We start from the raw sequence: 11,456 nt of genomic DNA, 5'->3' as shown, positions 1-11,456 counted from the left end.
TCTCCCCATTCCTAAGAGGTCTGTAAGGGGCATGCATACATGCACCAGCGTGCCTACCATCCCTGTCCTAACATTCCTTTTTACCTACTCTTTTCATGTATTCAAATTATGTTTATACTTTTACCTGTTCTCTTATATATGCTTGACAAATAAACTTATGATTATGACAAATCAGCTTTATACGCCACCTGCAGGTGAAAGAAGGGAAAAACAGGTGTTAGGTGATTCCAGAATCAGGTGGAGAAAGAGCCCAGCCACCTGAGGGATCATCCAACAGGTGTGGCGAGAGTGTTCTTCACCAAATCAGAAGCACCTTGCCTGATTATATCTGAACACTCCACGCTTCTAAATCCTTACGGTGGAAAAAAAAAAAATACCCGACCAAAATAGATTTTCCGAATCAAGCTGTTTTTTTCTGCCACCTGCTGGATAAGAAAGCAAGAATTCACTCCACATGAAAAAATGGGGAAAGATCTTGAAATCGACCCTTAATAATTCTAGAGTTGTTTAACAGATTAACAAAGTTGGAAGGGACCTTGTAGGTCATCTAATCCAACCCCCTGGGCCCAAGGAAGAGACTCTATGCCATCCAGTCTCTTCTTGAAAGCCTTCAGGGATGAAGCTCCCGCAACTTCCGAAGGCAACTTCTGTTCCATGGGTGGATTGTTCTCCTTATTTCCAGGTTGAATCTCTCCTTGATTGGTTTCCATCCGTTGTTCCTTGTCTGGCCTTCGGGTGCTTTGGAAAATAGCTTGACCCCCCTCCTCTCTGTGGCAGCTCCTCAAATATTGGAAGACTGCTCTCATGTCTCCCCTGGTCCTTCTCTTCTCTTCACTAGACTAGCCATGCCCAGTTGGACAGAACTCTCCAGAACCTTGGGATTCAACCTGAGGCTCAGGGTGTCAATCTCTGATGGTTTTCTAGACTCACTTCCATCATATTCAATGAAGAGGAGGCCAACGTTTCTGTTAGGATTCTACCAAAATTGTTTTTTGGAGAGTTGAGAAATAGAAGAACTCAACATTCCTTCTTCTTCTTTTGTTCATGCTACCTTTTTTGAACATTGTTGGGTTCCATTTTTAGCCAACTTGGTCAGAGTTAGGAGCTGCTTCCTTTCTCCGATAATAGCTGGCCCATCCCCCATTCTGCAGTTGCTACACCATTTTTGATCCTCTGCTGCCACCATGTGGCCATTTGTGAACATTACTGCATTTTAAAATCGGAATACACCTAATCACAGAATTGGAAGGTAATCTTGGAGGTCTTCCAGTCCAACCACCCTCTACCATTCTGGCTGCCCAATGCCTTCTTCAAAACCTATGGCGATGGAGCATCCACAGCTTCTGGAGCCAAACTGTTCTGCTGATTCATTGTTAGAAATTGTTTTTCTCCTTAATTCTAAGCTGGATCTCTTCTCTGATAAGTTTCCATCCCTTATTCCATCAAATTTAACATGAACTCTTTGCACAGGTAAATTTGAGTGACTGCAAAGGTTCAGCGTTCAGGTTCAGGAATTTTTGGGGCGTGCTAAGAATTCATCCCAGGAATCATATTGTGGATTTTGACTCTTGTGAGTCAATGTGCTAAGCACATTGTAAGCCGCCCTGAGTCTCCGGAGAAGGGCGGCATATAAATCAAATTAAAAAAAAAAAAGAACGTCTAATCTCAGTGTACTATACTATCATGAATTTTCCTTTGCTTGCCTCCATCAATTTCTTCGGATGAAAGCCTGACCAAAATGACAGATCAAAACTGGGTTTCAACTTTATTTATTTTTTTATTCTTGTGTTCATCATTGATGTGCGTGTTTGCCTTCAAGTCAATGTTGGCAATGCAATCCTAAACTGCATCTCCTCCCACTTATGACAGCATGACTGTAACTTTGTGGCTTGTATTTATTATATTGATTGTTTCCTAGTATGATTTGAACCAGATGGATATTTCTTCCAACAATATCATGTATGATCTGAACTGTAACATGCTTGTTATACTCTAGACGATCTTTGCAGTCAGGGACTGATTATAAACCAAGTTAAAATAGCTTGCGACACAGTAACTTCAGTTTTATGTGAAGGGAGTCTTAATTTGACATACACTTCAAGTTCTTTTCAACTTTCCTAATCTTTTGCTGCCCTCTGGTGGGTATTTTTCTTACTGCAGCTTCTTAAGGTGGTGTGCTCCAACAGATGACGTTTCCTGATAATTATTACGAAGGTCATATAATCTTGTCTAATGGAGATTCTCAGTCATCCGGTTCATGGTTTCAAGAGGCAGCTGGACTTTCTGGTTTTTCTCTGAAGACATTTCGTTTCTCATCCAAGAAGCTTCTTCGGCTCATCCAAGATGTTTCTTCAGAGCTGAGGAAGCTTCTTGGATGAGAAGCGAAATGTCTTCAAAGAAAAACAAGAGAGTCCAGTTGCCTCTTGAATAAAGCACCTTTGGATCATAATCTTATTTTAAGCCTGCCTACCTGCCTGCTTGCCTTCCCCCCTCACGAGAGAGAGGGGAAGGGAGGGAGGGAGAGAGGGGGACGGAGAGAGAGAGAGAGAGAGAGTTAACCTTGACATGTACACAGAGGTGGGCTGCTGGGGGTTCACAGAGGTTCAGGAGGACCTCTAGCTAAGATTCTGTGCAGTTCGGAGAACCCCCCAAATCCCCCTCCCCGCCCACCCCACCCCTCCTATGATTCCCCACGCAGCCCATTTTAGATGTGGGTAAGTGCAGGGCGCACACGGAGGCTCAGGGAGGGTGAAAAACGGGCCTACCGGAAGTTCAGGAAGGCCGGAAACTGGCCCATTTCCAACCTCCGGAGGGCCTCTGGAGCCTGGGGAGGCCATTTTCACCCTCCCGGAGGCTCGAGGAAAGCCTCTGGAGTCCGGGGAGGGCAAAAATGCCTTCCCCCCACCATGATGCAGGAAGCTGACTAGGCCATGCCCACTATGCCCACATCCACCCAGCAACCAGGCAGAAAACCCCTTACTAAAATTTTTGAAGCCCACCCCTGCGTATACACGAGGAAGCTCTAAGGAAGGGGTGGCCAATTAATTTCCCCAAAGGGCCACACGACAAACTGCAATTGTTGGGGGAGGCAATGGTTCACAGTGGTTGTGAAAGTGTGTCGGAATGCCCAAACACATGCATCTCCATAAATTGAAATTGCCTTGTGGATTCTACGCACAATGGACATGGAACTATAGGTCTCCTAAAGGTTTTCCCTATCATTTTATGGAGATCAACCCTATGGACCTTCAGAATTTTTTTTTAAAAAAAGAAATAGCATCTGTGTCGTCACAATCACTAATTATCTCTTGCTTGCTTGCTCTAATTTAACTTCTGTGGTTCTTTCGTGATCCTCTCCTGCCATCATGTGGACATTGTCCACATAGCAGTCACCTAAACGAAACTCAAGCCCTTTTCCTTCAAATTCATGAGTTGCTTTCACAAGATGTGTTATTATTACCACCAGCCTATCATGTATGATCCCAACTGGAACATGCTTGTTATTCTCTAAATCCGTGATGGCAAACCTATGGCACGCGTGCCACAGGTGACACGTGGAGCCATATCTGTGGGCACACAAATGTTGCTGTAGCTCAGCTCTAGCACGCAAGTGTGCACCAGCCAGTTGATTTCCAAGCCTTCCAGGCCCACCGGAAGTCAGGAAACAGGCTGTTCCTGGCCTACGGAGGGCCTCCGGGGGGTTGAGTGTAGGAAGTTAGCACCCACCTCTTTCCTAGAAGAATGAAATATTTTAGGAAATATTAAAAAGGCAGAATATTGTGTTTCCCTGGATGAGAAATGGAGAAGCGTGTTTTAAAGACGAAGCAGCTCCCATCTTCCTGCCCCCACCCTTTGTCAATGGGCCAGAGGAAGAAACTCAGTCTTTGTCAATGGACAATCATCTGCAACACAATAGGACCCATCTAGCAACAGAAACTCACCACATGGCACCTGGGAAGATTACATCAGGCAGCAAGGCTAGCTAAGACCCCCACCCCGTGGGAGTCTGACAACCAATCAGGATACTCTTTCGGGGGCCCAGGAAGTTCAAAGCCAGAGAGGGCATAAAACCCGGGGACTTGCAGCATCTCAGCCCTTTTACTGTTCAGGAACTCAAACCATGTGATCCTGTCCACCATTAAACCATCTTTCCAAGCAGTTTCCAGTGTCTTTTTCCCCACTTGGAGCTGAACCCAGAAGGATATTTCTTCCTACATGAGGAAGGCTGTTTTTGCTCTCCCCAAGCTCCAAGAAAGCCTCTGAAGCTTGGGGAGGGCGAAAAACGAGCCTACCGGGCCCACAGTGCCATCGCATGCCAAAAACAGAGGGAGCATGGGAGGGTCCCACATGGATGCACGCATGGAGGCCGGGGCGAATTGAATTATCGGTTTGGGGACGCACACGTGCGACACTCACCCCCACGCTACCCCCACTTTTGGCACACAACGGCAAAAAGATTAGCCATCACTGTTCTAGACTATCTTTGCAGTCAGGGACTGATTATAAACCAAGTTAAAATCGTTTGCGCAACAGGAACTTCAGTTTTAAGCGACACGGAGTCTTAATTTTACCTACTCTTCGTTTTAAGTTCTTTTCAACTTTCCTAATCTTTTGCTGCCCTCTACTGGGTATTTTTCTTACTGCAGCTTCTTAAAGTCTGTGCTCCAACAGATGAAGTTTCCTGATAATTATTACGAAGGTCATATAATCTTTTCTAATGGAGATTCTCAGTCATCCGGGTCAAGGTTGTCCCAAAGGTGCTTTTTTTCAAGAGGCAGCTGAACTTTCTGGTTTTTCTTTGAAGACGTTTCGCATCTCATCCAAGAAGCTTCTTCGGCTCATCCAAGACGTTTCTTCAGAGCTGAGGAAGCTTCTTGAATGAGAAGCGAAATGTCTTCAAAGAAAAACAAGAGAGTCCAGTTGCCTCTTGAATAAAGCACCTTTGGGTCATAATCTTATTTTAAGCCTGCCTACCTGCCTGCCTGCCTTCCCCCCTCACGAGAGAGAGGGGGAGGGAGGGAGGGAGAGAGGGGGAGGGAGAGAGAGAGAGAGAGAGAGAGAGAGAGAGAGAGAGAGTTAACCTTGACATGTACACAGAGGTGGGCTGCTGGGGGTTCACAGAGGTTCAGGAGGACCTCTAGCTAAGATTCTGTGCAGTTCGGAGAACCCCCCAAATCCCCCTCCCCGCCCACCCCACCCCTCCTAGGAGTCCCCACGCAGCCCATTTTAGAGGCAGGTAAGTGCAGGGCGCACACGGAGGCTCAGGGAGGGTGAAAAACAGGCCTACCGGAAGTTCAGGAAGGCCGGAAACTGGCCCATTTCCAACCTCCGGAGGGCCTCTGGAGCCTGGGGAGGCCATTTTCACCCTCCCGGAGGCTCGAGGAAAGCCTCTGGAGTCCGGGGAGGGCAAAAATGCCTTCCCCCCACCATGATGCAGGAAGCTGACTAGGCCACGCCCACTATGCCCACATCCACCCAGCAACCAGGCAGAAAACCCCTTACTAATCACGAGGAAGCTCTAAGGAATAGGTGGCCAATTAATTTCCCCAAAGGGCCACACGACAAACTGCAATTGTTGGGGGAGGCAATGGTTCACAGTGGTTGTGAAAGTGTGTCGGAATGCCCAAACACGTGCATCTCCGTAAATTGAAATTGCCTTGTGGATTCTACGCACAATGGACATGGAACTATAGGTCTCCTAAAGGTTTTCCCTATCATTTTATGGAGATCAACCCTATGGACCTTCAGAATTTTTTTTAAAAAAAAGAAATAGCATCTGTGTCGTCACAATCACTAATTATACCTCTTGCTTGCTTGCTCTAATTTAACTTCTGTGGTTCTTTCGTGATCCTCTCCTGCCATCATGTGGACATTGTCCACATAGCAGTCACCTAAATGAAACTCAAGCCCTTTTCCTTCAAATTCATGAGTTGCTTTCACAAGATGTGTTATTATTACCACCAGCCTATCATGTATGATCCCAACTGGAACATGCTTGTTATTCTCTAAATCCGTGATGGCAAACCTATGGCACGCGTGCCACAGGTGACACGTGGAGCCATATCTGTGGGCACACAAATGTTGCTGTAGCTCAGCTCTAGCACGCAAGTGTGCACCAGCCAGTTGATTTTCAAGCCTTCCGGGCCCACCGGAAGTCAGGAAACGGAGGGCCTCCTGGAGGGGTTGAGTGTAGGAAGTTAGCACCCACCCCTTTCCTAGAAGAATGAAATATTTTAGGAAATATTAAAAAGGCAGAATATCGTGTTTCCCTGGATGAGAAATGGAGAAGCGTGTTTTAAAGACGAAGCAGCTCCCATCTTCCTGCCCCCACCCTTTGTCAATGGGCCATCATCTGCAACACAATAGGACCCATCTAGCAACAGAAACTCACCACATGGCACCTGGGAAGATTACATCAGCCAGCAAGGCTAGCTAAGACCCCAACCCTCTGGGAGTCTGACAACCAATCAGGATACTCTTTCTGGACCCCAGGAAGTTCAAAGCCAGAGAGGGCATAAAACCTGGGGACTCGCAGCATCTCGGCCCTTTTTCTGTTCAGGAACTCAAACCATGTGATCCTGTCCACCATTAAACCATCTTTCCAAGCAGTTTCCAGTGTCTTTTTCCCCACTTGGAGCTGAACCCAGAAGGATATTTCTTCCTACATGAGGAAGGCTGTTTTTGCCCTCCCCAGGCTCCAAGAAAGCCTCTGGAGCTTGGGGAGGGCGAAAAACAAGCCGACCGGGCCCACAGCGCCATCGCATGCCAAAAACAGAGGGAGCGTGTGAGGGTCCCACACGCCTGCACGGAGGCCGGGGCGGATTGAATTATCGGTGTGGGCACGTACACGTGCAACACTCACCCCCACGCTATCCCCACTTTTGGCACACAACGGCAAAAAGATTAGCCATCACTGTTCTAGACTATCTTTGCAGTCAGGGACTGATTATAAACCAAGTTAAAATCGTTTGCGCAACAGGAACTTCAGTTTTAAGCGACACGGAGTCTTAATTTTACCTACTCTTCGTTTTAAGTTCTTTTCAACTTTCCTAATCTTTTGCTGCCCTCTGGTGGGTATTTTTCTTACTGCTGCTTCTTAAGGTGGTGTGCTCCAACAGATGAAGTTTTCTGATAATTATTACGAAGGTCATATAATCTTGTCTAATGGAGATTCTCAGTCATCGGGTCAAGGTTGTCCCAAAGGTGCTTTTTTTCAAGAGGCAGCTGGACTTTCTGGTTTTTCTTTGAAGACGTTTCACTTCTCATCCAAGAAGCTTCTCGGCTCATCCAAGATGTTTCTTCAGAGTTGAGGAAGCTTCTTGGATGAGAAGCGAAACATCTTCAAAGAAAAAACAAGAAAGTCCAGTTGCTTCTTGAAAAAAGCACCTTTGAGTCATATAATCTTCATCACTGGAGGCTTTCAAGGGGAGACTGGACTGCCATTTGTCAGGGATGGTGTAGGGTCTCCTGCTTGGGGGGGGGGGTTTAGACTAGATGACATACAAGATCCCTTCCAACTCTGTTAATCTATCTATCTATCTATCTATCTATCTTATTTTAAGCCTGCTTGCCTCCCTCCCTCTTTCCCTTCAGAGAGAACAAGAGAGAAGATAAAACATAGATGATAAGAAATTAAAATAGATGCTATATAGATGACAGATGGATAATAGATAGATGATAGAAAAATAGAGAGGGATGCTCTAGACAGAGGCAGAAAGACAGATGACAGATAAACAAAAGAATAGAAAATGGAGAGAGAGGGGGGAAGAGACAGAGAGAGAGAGAGAAGGGCAGAGAGAGAGAAGGAGAGAGAGACAGAGAGAGAGAGAGAAACAGAGACAGAGACAGAGAGACGGGGGAGAGAGACAGAGAGGAACAGAGAGAGAGATAAAGAGATAAAGAGACAGAGAGAGAAGGGGAGAGAGAGACAGAGAGAGCGAGACAGAGAGAGAAAGAGAAGAGAGAGAGAGAAAAGGGGAGAGAGACAGAGACAAAAAGAGAAAAAGAGAGAGAAACAGGGAGAGAGAGAAACAGAGAGAGGGACAAAGAGAGAGAGAAGGGGCACGAGAGAAGTGGAGAGAGAGAAGGGGAGACAGAGACAGAGAGAGACAGAGAGAAACAGGGAGAGAGAGAGAGAGAGAAACAGAGAAAGAGACAAAGAGAGAGAGAGAGAAGGAGAGACAGAGACAAAGGGAGACAGTGAGAGAGAAAGAAACAGAGAGACAGAGAGACAGAGAGAGAAGGGGGAGAGGGAGAGAGAGAGAAGGGGAGAGAGAAAGAAAGGGAGAGAGAGAAAGGGAGCAAGAGAGAGAGAGAAGGGAGAGAGACAGAGAGACAGAGAGAAAGAGAGAGAGAAGGGGGAGAGAGAGAAAAAGAGGGAACAAGAAAGAGAGAGAAGGGGAGAGAGAGAGAGAGAGAGAGAGAGAGAGAGAGAGAGAGAGAGAGAGATGGTCTTTGCATTTAAAATCTATCCAGCAAGTTCCAGTTTGTGTTGCAAACTGGGTTATAATCTCGGATTTTGCATATGGGATTTTGCTGAACTATAGCAATGATGTCTTGAGCCTTAAGCTCATTCTTATAAAATGTTCCCTTGGAAAACACCGCTCTGTTCTTGGCTTCACAACTAACAACAAGTTGCGTGGCAACCAAAACTGAATGCAGTATTCCAAGTGTGGCCTTACCAAGGCTTTATAAAGTGGTATTATTAACACTTCATGTTGTTATGGAATGATGGGACCAAACAACATTCCTGGGTCAGCCAGAGACAGTTTTATTGCACAGTTTCAGAACCAGATTTGCATCTGCAATTCTGAACAAAGAAGAGCTCTGATACAACTGCTTTTATACATCTCCAAGACAAAGGATTTTGCAAGCCCAGCAGTTTTCCATATATGGTTAACATATATTTGTTACATTATAATTGACACTTTCTAATTACTAAATTCTTTCATTATTTTCTAGTTCATGAGATTATTTTAGCTAAACAATCTTCCTCAATTCTGTGTTTGCTGATGCGTAGATTCATGACTGCTTTTGGATAATAATTAACTTTTTGTTTCAGATGGATGTCTCTGCATCCTTGACAGATAGGCCCCTCAGAAGATATATATATTACCAAGAATGGAATTTAGCTGACCTAGTGTAATTTCTAAACAAGCACATTTCTTACTTTATAATACTGTGAATAAAGAGGGTCCTTCAGTGTTCATATAGCTGATCCTATACTATTCCTACATCATTCACATTAACGTGATCTTGATTCTATCCCTCTGTTTATGCAGCCTAGAATTGTGTTGGCTATTTTGGCAGCTGCTGCACACGGCTGGCTCCTATATAAATGGTTGTCCACTAGGACTCCAAGATCCCTCTCACAGTTACTACTATTGAGCAATATCATTTCCTTTAACAAATTACCAAATTTGCAAAAAGTTTTTTATTTTTATTTTTCAACACACAAATTACATCTTTTTGGAACTGAACCCTGATCCGGTCATCAATTTATACAATATTTTTCCCCCATCTTTAACAAAATTTTATATATTTTATTTTGCCATAGCGTTTATTTCTTAATCTTAAATCACCTCTCTCATCTAATACCATATTTTTTAAAAAAATACTCAAATTTACTTTAAAATTAAAACATTTACCCTTCTATTAACCCCCCTTTAATCTCAATTCAATTAATTCCACATAGTACATTTCACAATTGTTACCCTAAATTCTCACTATTAACAATATTTAATCTTAAATCATCCATCACCCCTATTAGCATCTTAAACAACGTTTACTCCTATTTATTTAATCAAAAGAATTACCCTTCTATTAACCTACTTTAAGTCTCAATTCAATTAATAACTCATAATACATTTCACAATTCTTAGCCTAAATCCTCATAATAAACAATACCAATCAAACATGTTTATATTAGAATCTTATTTCCTTTCTAATACTTCCTCATAATTATTTATGAGGAAGTATTATTTAATTAGTATTTATTATTTATTACCATTTTGAAACACTCAAGCACTGGTTATAATTGCTTCCCATAAGCTGGCTCCAGAGGTGGGTTTCAGCAGGTTCTGGCCAGTTCTGGCGAACCGGTAGCGGAAAATTTGAGTCGTTCGGAGAATCGGCAAATACCACCTCTGACTGGCTCCGCCCCCATCAATTCTCTGCCTCCAGAGTCCCAGCTGATCAGGAGGAAATGGCGATTTTGCAGTAACCTTCCCCTGGAGTGAGGAGGGAATGGGGATTTTACAGTATCCTTCCCCTGCCACGCCCACCAAGCCATACCCACAGAACCAGTAGTAAAAAAATTTGAAACCCACTGCTGAGCTGGACTTGTAGGCCTTGAAAACAAAATGACATTCATGTTAAGACTGGAAGCGTTGGTTTTCTTAGCTTCCAAGACCCATGAAGGACTACATGAATATTGGCTATTTGCTTTTATTATGAATTGCTGATGCTACTATATAATTGTTACTGCCTAGTTGTTCTGGTGTGCAGTGCTCTGTAGCATCGTTTTGAGGGTAGGAGTTGCAACAGTTTATGTCCAGGATGTGAGGGGTCTGTAAATATTTTCACAGCCCTCTTTTTGACTCGTGCAGGATACAGGTCCTCAATGGAAGGCAGATTCGTAGCCATTGTTTTTTCTGCAGTTCTAATTATCCTCTGAAGTCTGTGTCTGTCTTGTTGGGTTGCAGAACCAAACCAGGCACTTACAGAGGTGCAGATGAGTTAGGAACTAATTCTAGCTTAGTAAATTGTAACCTTAATATACAGTTTGTTATCTTGCTTCTGTGTCTCGCTTCTATTTTTAGTTTCAAAGCTAGGCACATCCTTGAAAATATAGAAGAAACTGTTACCCAAGAATATCAGGCCCTATAGATAAAGGAACCAGAGTAGGGAGTTTTCCTGCCTCATAAATTCTGAATCCTGGAAGCATTCTGCTGGAATGCTCCATCGATAAGGAGGACAGAGACAGGGGGCTGAACAAAGAATGCTTTAAAGTCCATGTTGGAAACAAACCTTTGTCTCTGACTGGGTAAATTTTGTTTCTATCGGCGTAAAATCAGGTGTGGGCTGCTGGGGGCTCGCAGGAGTTCAGGAAAACCTCTAGCTAAGATTCTGTACAGTTCGGAAAACCCCCAAATCCCACTCCTGGTTGGCCCCTCCCACCCCACCCTGCCCCTTTCAGGAGTCCCCATGGCAGGGTGAAATGCTCCCGGTTCAGACCGGATCAACTGATCTGGTAGCGATGGAGGTGGGTGGTTCGCAGAACCGGTAGCAAAAATCCCTGCCCCCCCCCCTGCCCAGCTGAGCTGCTTAATCATTAGAGTCTTTTTTAAAATTATTTTTAAAAGCATTTTTTCTACAACCTCTTCAGCCGAAAAAATGCTTTTAGAAGTAAAAAAAAAAAAAAGCCTCTGATGATCATGCAGCTCAGCTGGGATCAT

The sequence above is a fragment of the Pantherophis guttatus genome, chromosome 4 (assembly GCF_059756535.1).
Source record: "Pantherophis guttatus breed Tessera chromosome 4, ASM5975653v1, whole genome shotgun sequence".
Taxonomy (NCBI): domain Eukaryota; kingdom Metazoa; phylum Chordata; class Lepidosauria; order Squamata; family Colubridae; genus Pantherophis; species Pantherophis guttatus.
Note: the sequence above shows the minus strand (reverse complement) of the source record.